Below are 8,711 nucleotides of genomic sequence, written 5' to 3'. Positions count from 1 at the left end.
AAGAGAAAACACAAAGAACAAAATGCAAAGAACTCCAGGCCAATCGGAGAAAATGCAGATCAGGATTTTTTTTTCAAGTATTAAAAGCTACTAAAATAATATTATCTCAAAGAAATTTCAGGAATCAGTAGTACACATGTCTGAAAAGGAGAGAAACAGAAAGGGAAGGAAATTAAGAAAGGGGCATAGGGATAAACTAGAAATCAAAGCACACAAGTAAGGTAACAAAAGGTTACTAGGAGACAGCAGTTAGCATGGAAGTGCAGCATCTGAGCTGCAGAAAATTAGGACAAATAACTGGGTACACTTTTAGCTTCCTCAGTACAGGAAAAGAAAAAAACATAGTAAAAATCAAGGCAAAGACGGCAAAGCTCGCAGAGACAATACACTGATAAATGTTGTCCTTGAACAGGAACAACTGACTCAGGCAACTACCAAAAAAGTAAACAAAAATCATCTATAAGAGCACCGGTTAAATGAAAAAGTAAAACTAAAGCAAAATAAATAGCACTGTTGCAACCAATTTCACAAATTTGCAAATAAATGTTAAGAACATAAAATGTTATGAATATCTAGGAAGAGATGTCTTATTATCTCAGCAAATTGCCAAGCATATTAGAAGGTGTTTAACAGGTTTCTGTTGAATTAATATACTATTAACTGAAAATGACCAACGAGTAAAAATCCTCCCCAAAATGTTTAAAATTAGCTGAGGGAGGTGTGCAAGCTCTCAAGTAGCTCACGAAGTGTGTGCAAAGCACTGTGTGTGGTAACAGAATTAGCAAAGTTTGGGACTCAGAATTAAATATTTTTTCTCAATATTTTATTGTACTCACATACATGAAATTTACCATTCTAACTACTTTAAGTACACATTTCAGTGGTACAAAGTTCATCCATAATGCTCTTTAACTATCACTATCATCTGCAAAACTCTCTTGACCTTGCAAAACTAGAACTCTATACCCATTAAAAAACAAACTATTCATTCTATCATATCATCTATTATAACTTTCTCCCAGTCCTGGCATCCTCCATTCTATTCCACCTCTCTGGTTTTGACTACTTTAAGTACCTCACATAAGTGTTGGACTACTGCCAGAAACATAGGTACCTATTCACCTTGTAAGCTTATGAGAACAGCTAAGTTTCCTGGCACAGCGCTAAGCATAGGGTTGATTATCTTAACTGGAGCTTGGGTAGAACGGTAATGGCTGTAGCAGCACCTGCATCTAATTAAGATGTCATCTAAGTGTTGCCATGTCCCAGACACATCAGAGAAAGCACCTTACCCATCTGGACAAACGAGATGATAAATAACCCAGTCAATGGTTATTAGAAACTTTAAAAACCTAAGAGTGTTTAAAGTATTCCTTTCCCCTTAAATTAACGAAAATCATGTACTTCTCACATTGCTGTCCTGCCCCATCCGAACAACAATGAGTTTAGCAAATAGAGGAACCATGACCCTCTCCCAGGTTTTGATGCGGGAGAATCTTCAGAAACAGGAACCCAGACAACTGCTAGATAGAAGAAGCCTATGTTGAGACACAGGAAGCACAGCTGGTCTCCTAGTTTGCAGTATATGAGACCCCGTTAGCTTAGTCAATAGGAAAATGCACAAATTATCCATATAATAAAACAAACTCACCTTATTATTTTGCATTGGTTTTTCTAAGGTAAAAGGAGACCTCATGTTTGATATTCCTGACCTGTGTGTCTTGATGCTTATAAATCTCTTCCAAGGTCTTTCTCTTTGCTTCCTTCTTTTCAAAATGTTCTGAACATTTAATATTTGCTCATGATAAAACAGTAAATTCTATTAGGTGAATTATTTCCCAAGTGTTTTAACTGTTTCTCTGGTAATTTTGTTTGTGTGTGTGCATATTTATATACTTGCATCTATTTTAGGAAAAGCCCTCTTGGATATAAACTCCTCATGCTTAAATTTTAACAAAGGCAATATTAAGAAAATTGAGTTTCATATAGAAATTGGACAAATAATCTCAAAACTATAGGAATCTCAGAGACCCAAGTGATCTGAGAGACCCACTTTCAATTGCTCAATTAGAGAAGCTTTTAGAAGAAATCTTTTAAGGCCCTTTTCTCTTATTACACTTAGACAAGAAAAATTGAACCTGAACTGTTGCCTTTAATGGAGGACTTGAGGGAGGAATTTGTTTTTCCTGTCTGCAAGAAAGGCTTGATTTTGTTCTCATTCATGTAACTGGTTACACAGGAAGAGGCAGTTACTCTGGAAACAACTATACACCTATTTAAATACAACAAAATGTCTTTGTTCAAGACTGGCTCATGAGAGGGAGAAGCAGTGACTGATGATAGAGTTGTTTTGGACCAGCTGAATTTAGAGACACGCAGCATGTAATAGACACGGCCTGTAAGAGAGGAACCATAGCCAGGGAATGATGCGTTTCTTGTTCTTGCATGTGCTTTTATTTTCCATGATTGCCTCCTATTCTACAAAAATAAATGGAGGTTTAACTGCAACTACAGTGTTGTAGTCATTGCCAATAATTGGGTGTTGTAATGCCAATCACAAGATTGAAAGCCATATGTTGCAAGAATAGAGAGCGCCAGGTTCCTGTCCCAGCTCTGCCAACAATGACAACAAAAAAGTGAGGCCTTCCTATTTAAGATGGGTCTCCATTTAGGGTCCTCATCTAAGAACGTGAGAAGATTGGGTAATACAATCCGAGCTTCTTCAACAATCTAGGACCTATGAAATATAACAGCGCATATGTGTACATCAGTTCAACATTTCTATGTGTGGGAATAAGGGTTTCAGTAAAGTATATCTATTGTTTTGCATTGCAGATGTCAAATAGAAATTCAATGTAAGAGTCACATCATCTGTGCCATAAGCAACGCGTGAGCTTTCTGTATGGTCTGTAATGGGACATCTTTAAAAGTATAAAACAAATACTATGTATGAACATCTGTACCTAGTTTGTTTACTGTCACATATACAGTATTGTAGTTATTATGTGCACTACAAAGTATTGCAACATATTATGCCTCTGAGTAACATTCTCTTCATTGAGTTCTGAGGCTCTTGTCTTTCTCGGTAGTGGCCTCCACTAAGTCAGCACACCTTTCTTTACTTTGGGTTTCTCTTCATTAAACCTGTAAGTTTCTGTTAGACCTATACTTCCCCAAACTTCTTGTTTGTAAACAAACAGACAAATAACATGACCCAAAGGGTTCTGAGGACAAAAGTGTTCAGGAAACTTTACAAACTCTGTCTGCTCTCAGAAATTCGCCATAACATTAGCCTTCTAAAGCCTTTGAGAATCCTGCAAAACAGAAACCTGATTTGTTCTAATTAACCCAGACTGTCCCAGACACATTTATTCATAAAATCCCTAATCTCTGAGTAATAGCAGTTAATGAACTCCTCAGTTATATAATGGTCTTGGGACATTTAGGGAAACTTCAAAGTAGATAAAGAGACCTTCTTCAAGATTGCCTTTGAGGTAGAATAATTTATGAAATCTCAAAGGACAGTTTTTAACAGAGATTAAATATATAATAGAGTTGCAGTGTGGAACTTAGAAAATTTTTAATGAAATTCATAAACCTATACCCTGGGGCACCTCCCCATTCTCCATTATTAGATTATTAGATTGGTTCATAGACTAATAAGATAGGTTAGATCTGAGCAGTGGAGAAGAACAGGGAATCATCAGGCTGGGGCCATGTACCTGGTTCCACGGTTTACACTCAGACTTGAAAGTGGCCAATGGGGACTTTAGGCAAATTATAAGACCTCTGTGCTTTAACTTACTTATCTGAAAAAATGAAGTCAATGGAACAATACTGAATAAAAAAGTGAACACAACACAGAAGAAACTTCACACTTTTTATAGAACCTGGATTATTGTACAAAAATGATTGAAATAATCCAGGTTTGAATGGGAGTACAGGCTAACTTAATGAATTTCACCATATCCTGGAAAGAAAAGTGAGGTATCAGTCAAAGAGATTTATGCCTGCAGCGTTGGTTTGCCTTTACTCCTTAGATCTCTCATTTTTGCCATCTTCTGGGAGATTAGTTCTATGTTCACTATTGCTTAACATAGTTCATTTTATTCTCTTTTTCATTATTTTATTTTGAAAAGAACTTGAAAGTATATTTTTCAAGTAGTCTACATTATTTTGTATTAGCTTTAGTATACATGATATGTTCGGATAATTTATACTTCACAAAATGTTACCCCAATATTTCCAGTACCTACTTGTCACTATACATAGTTATTATATATATTGGCTATACTCCCTATGTTTTATTTTACATCCCCATGACAGTTTTGTAACTACAAATTTGCACTTCTTAATCCTGTCACCTTTTTCACCCACTTCCCCAATCCCTCTCCCCTCTGGCAAGTATCAGTCTGTTCTGTGTCTATGAGTCTGTTTCAATTTTGTTTGTTCATTTAGGTACCCTTATGTTCATTGCAGCATTATTTACAGTAGCCATGATATGGAAGCAACCCAAGTGCCCATCAGTAGAGGAATGGATGAAAAACTTCTGGTACATATATACAACGGAATCTTACTCAGCCATAAAAAAGAATAAAATCCTACCATTTGCATCAGCAAGGATGAACCTTAAGTGAAATAAGTTAGCCAGAGAAAGATAAATGCAATCTGATTTTACTTATATATAGAATCTAAAGAACACAGGTAACTTTAGGAAGTTAACTCCATTATTAAAAAATTGAGAGCACTTTTGGTTTCTATCTAGCAGGTAAAAAGCTTGAAAGCTATCACTCCATCATAATAGCCAACTAAATGAAAAATCAACAACTCTTCTCTGATCCACCAGTGAAGTGAGATTACAGGGCAAACCACTGTCTCTGAAAAATTGAAAGAGAGGTAGATACAGAGAACTACAGTTTACTAAAACCTCTGTGGGAAGCAGTACAAGTGTAGGAAAACTTAAACTGTAATTGATGAATTAGTGGCGTTTCAATGTGGTCAGTTCTGACAGTTAAAAATCCCAGGGGGACCAAAATTATGAGGGGCTTCCATATTTCTTGAGTTTTAACTCTAAAGAGTTCTGCCAGGTCTTCACAGTGAATATCAGAATATTTCCCTCCTGCTTCTGGGAAAATTTTAACCCGGATTTTTTTTTTTTTAATAATCTCAAAAACATGTTAGACACGTGGTCATCTACTTCTTAAGAGCTTGTAACAAAGTCACTAGCCTTATTTATTTAATTAACTAGCATTAGGAGACTATTAGAATTTCCTCATGAAATATACAGGTAACCCTCATATAACACAGTTGTTAGGTTCCTAACAAATGCTGTGTTATGCAAATCCATGTTATATGAAACAAAGAACTATTACAAATAGGAGGGTTAGATTCCAAAAATTTAAAAATACTATTATACTTTTATAATTAAGAGAAATATTTTTACTGAAGCAATTTTCATCAGAAGTATTACATATTAATATGAATTAAGTGATGTTTTCTTCATCATCACTACTAAGCTCCATTAACTGAATGTGTTTTCTTTTTGACAAGATATCCTCATCCTCTGAACTTTCTTCAGCATTATCTTGATTTCTATGCTCTTTTTGCAAAAAATCTGTTATTTTAGATTGCTTGCTTTTAGCTGAGAAATCGTTATAAATTTCATCATATGGTGTTAAGCACTTTTGAATTTCTTTCTCAAACTTGGTGCTCCTTTCAATGCAGGGTCTTCAGTTAAGAAATGTGACAAACTGTTCGGCTAAGTCTAGGCCTTTCTTTATGCTTTTTAGAGTAAACTGTTTAACTTCTTTGTTTCATCAGTGCTATGGTTCCCTAAGTTATCTTGGCACATTCCAGATGTCATTTCCACCAAAACTGCTTCATCAGTTTCTTCTCCTATCAGCAATTCTTGGGTATCTTCTACAGTCATGTCGTGTTCGAGCGAAACCATGTTATAGAAGCGCCATGTTATATGGTGGGTTTCCCCAATTCTCTAACCGTGTTAAGAGTGAAAGATGTTATAGAAGTACTGTATTATACAGGGGATACTTGTACTTCCTTTTCATTCCCATCCTCCCAGCTCCCTTCCCTTTGGCAACCATCAGCTTTTTCTCTATATCTGTAGGTCTATTTCTATTTTGTTTTATTTATTCATTTCTTTTGCTTTTTTAGATTCTACATGAAATCATATGGTATTTGACTTTCTCTGACTTATTTCACTTAACATAATGCCCTCTATGTCCATCCATGATGTTGCAAATGCCAAGTTTTTTTTTTATTGCTGAATAATATTCCACTGCATATATGCACCACCTGTTCTTTATCCATTCATCTATGTTGTTTCCATATTTGGCTATTGAAAAGTAGTGCTGCAATGAACATAGAAGTGCACATATCTTTTGGAATCAGTGTGTTTGTTTTCTTCAAATGAAAACCCATAGAACGTACAACACTAAGAGTGAAACCTAGTGTAAGCTATGGACTGTGGGTGATAAGGATGTGGCAATGTAGGTTCGTTGATTGTAACAAATATGTCACTCCGGGGCAGGATGTGGATAGCGGGGAGGCTGTGCATGTGTTACAGTAGAAAACATATTCAACTTTCTGCTTAATTTTGTTGTGAATCTGAAAATGTTCTTAAAAATAAAGCCCATTTAAAACCTAATTATTTAATACTTTGGATATTATTAAGTACCCCCAATTTCTGTTGGTTTTATACTCCCCAGTGAAATTTAAGCTCTTTGAGGAAAAGGAGAATGGCTTAATAATTCTCCTATTTCTTTCTTAGGCGCTAGATGGTGGCCTCACCCAAGGTAGAAGCTACACAACTATTTTTTTTTTCCTTAAAAATATTTTTGACATACAAAAAAGCACAGTGACTAATACAATGAGTAAGTGGACCCAACCAAAAGTCTCACTGAATACCTGTGCTCTCTCCCTTAATTATTCAGAAGTAATTGCTATAATAAGTTTGACACTTATCATTTCCATTGATTGCTGTCTTTTCTGCTCACATATAGATTCCAATAATATACAACATTATTCTTACAGGTTTTTGAACTTTATAAATATTTTATTCATAGTCTTTGCAACTTGCTTTTTCACTCAAATGTTTGTAAGATAAATTCATGTCGATTTATTTTTTTAAATCATTCATTTCTACTACTTTCTAGTAACCCTTTTTATTAGTATACAATAATTTGTTTTTCCAGTCTTACGTTAATGAAATTTAGGTTATTTCCAGTTTTTAATATTACTACAGTGTTACGATTAACAACTGTACAGGGCTGATGTGTGATAAGCAGGTTGCTCTAGGCCATATCTGGGAGCAGAAATTCAGAGTCATAAACTATGCATAACTCCAATTTTATTAAGGTTTTCCAGATAGCTCTCCAAAATGGTTGCATAATTTACATTCTTATGAATTCTCATTTTATAAAACTGTACTTTTCAAACACTAACTCTTAGCCCTTTAGGCACTGATGTTTATAAGATGATACTACTTGCTGTCAATCTTACTCAAGAGGGCTGTATCTCAAAGTCCGCAATTCCAGTGCTTGTTCAAAAGCAGGAACTCAGACCACAGGTGATTGTTTGAACGGATCCCAATCTCTCTACTGTCATTTCATGGTCTGGAGTTACCTGAGTCGTGTCCAAAGGATATAAGTTTCTTCTTCATAACCCTGAACTATTTAGAACCTTTTCATTTTAAATGTAGCTTCCATTATAATTGAATACAATGGTAAATAAAGGGGTGCATTTATCTAAATGTGATCTGTTTTAACAGGGTGAATTGTAATCTGATTCATATGCTGTAGTCTCCCTATGTCTCCACAAGCTTAATATCCCGTTTCATTGCGCTGTGGAGTAATAACGGCACAGGACAATAATATGGCTACTGAGAGTGTCAAATCTGGATAACTCTGGGCCTCAGCTAATGCCCCGTAACTTAAATTTATTAAATAGGTAATGCCTCAAAGCACAGTTTAACCAAAAAAAGAAAAAGTATTCAGGCTATATTTCAAACAGAAGTTCCCATTAAGTGATTATTTAAATATGAGTTAACTACCAAAAATAGACCATTTTGATTTAATGTTGTGATTGCTACTGGTATACTGGTATTTTTTTTTTCCCCTAAAAGTTACTTTTCATCTCTAATTTTTTTTTTGAAACTGCTAAGCCCTACAAACATGTTCATAAAGAAGGACAGAAAGATATTTCTTTTTTTTTTTTCTTTTTTCAGCTGTGACTCCAGACAGGATCCAAAGAGGAGTTTTACCATCTCTTCTCTGGGTTTTATGGAGACTTACTTTACCCTTCTGTGTTAGCCTCCTAAGGCACTGCACCAACCTTAAAAGGGCACAAGAAAGGGCGAAGAGAGGTAAGATGGCGGAGGAGTGAGGAGAGGTTGCAGTTTTAGGCTCCGGAGACCCGTCTGCAGTTTGGTCTAATTGCAGACAGAACATCTCAGTGAGCAGCTGGACATTGGCGGGAGTTGAGCCAAGGCACTGCTGGATTAGAGAAAATCCATCTGGGAACAACCTGTTTAGTGAGGATAGCGGAGAAAAAGGGGACGAAACGGGATTCCTGACTGGGGCGGCTGCCCGAGCTGTGGCGGGAAGCACACAAAGGATTTTTGGCGACCACAGGCTACCCCAGAGAGGAGTCAGGCGGAGAGCGGATCTCTGCCCGCTGGCAGAGACGGGACTCGA

At 36.1% G+C, this 8,711-nt stretch overlaps 1 non-coding gene across 1 annotated transcript; it reads right to left on the bottom strand.

Annotated features, from left to right (window-relative positions):
• Nucleotides 1–8,240: 8,240 nt before the first annotated feature.
• LOC150010612 (small nucleolar RNA SNORA26) lies at nt 8,241–8,362 on the bottom strand. Its single transcript, XR_016511592.1, has one exon. It is a non-coding gene; the product is annotated as a small nucleolar RNA SNORA26 (small nucleolar RNA).
• Between the last annotated feature and the right edge of the window lie 349 nt (nt 8,363–8,711).

The sequence above is a fragment of the Furipterus horrens genome, unplaced genomic scaffold, assembly GCF_987537825.1.
Source record: "Furipterus horrens unplaced genomic scaffold, mFurHor1.1.pri manual_scaffold_5, whole genome shotgun sequence".
Taxonomy (NCBI): domain Eukaryota; kingdom Metazoa; phylum Chordata; class Mammalia; order Chiroptera; family Furipteridae; genus Furipterus; species Furipterus horrens.
Note: the sequence above shows the minus strand (reverse complement) of the source record. Positions and strands in the feature narration are given on the sequence as shown.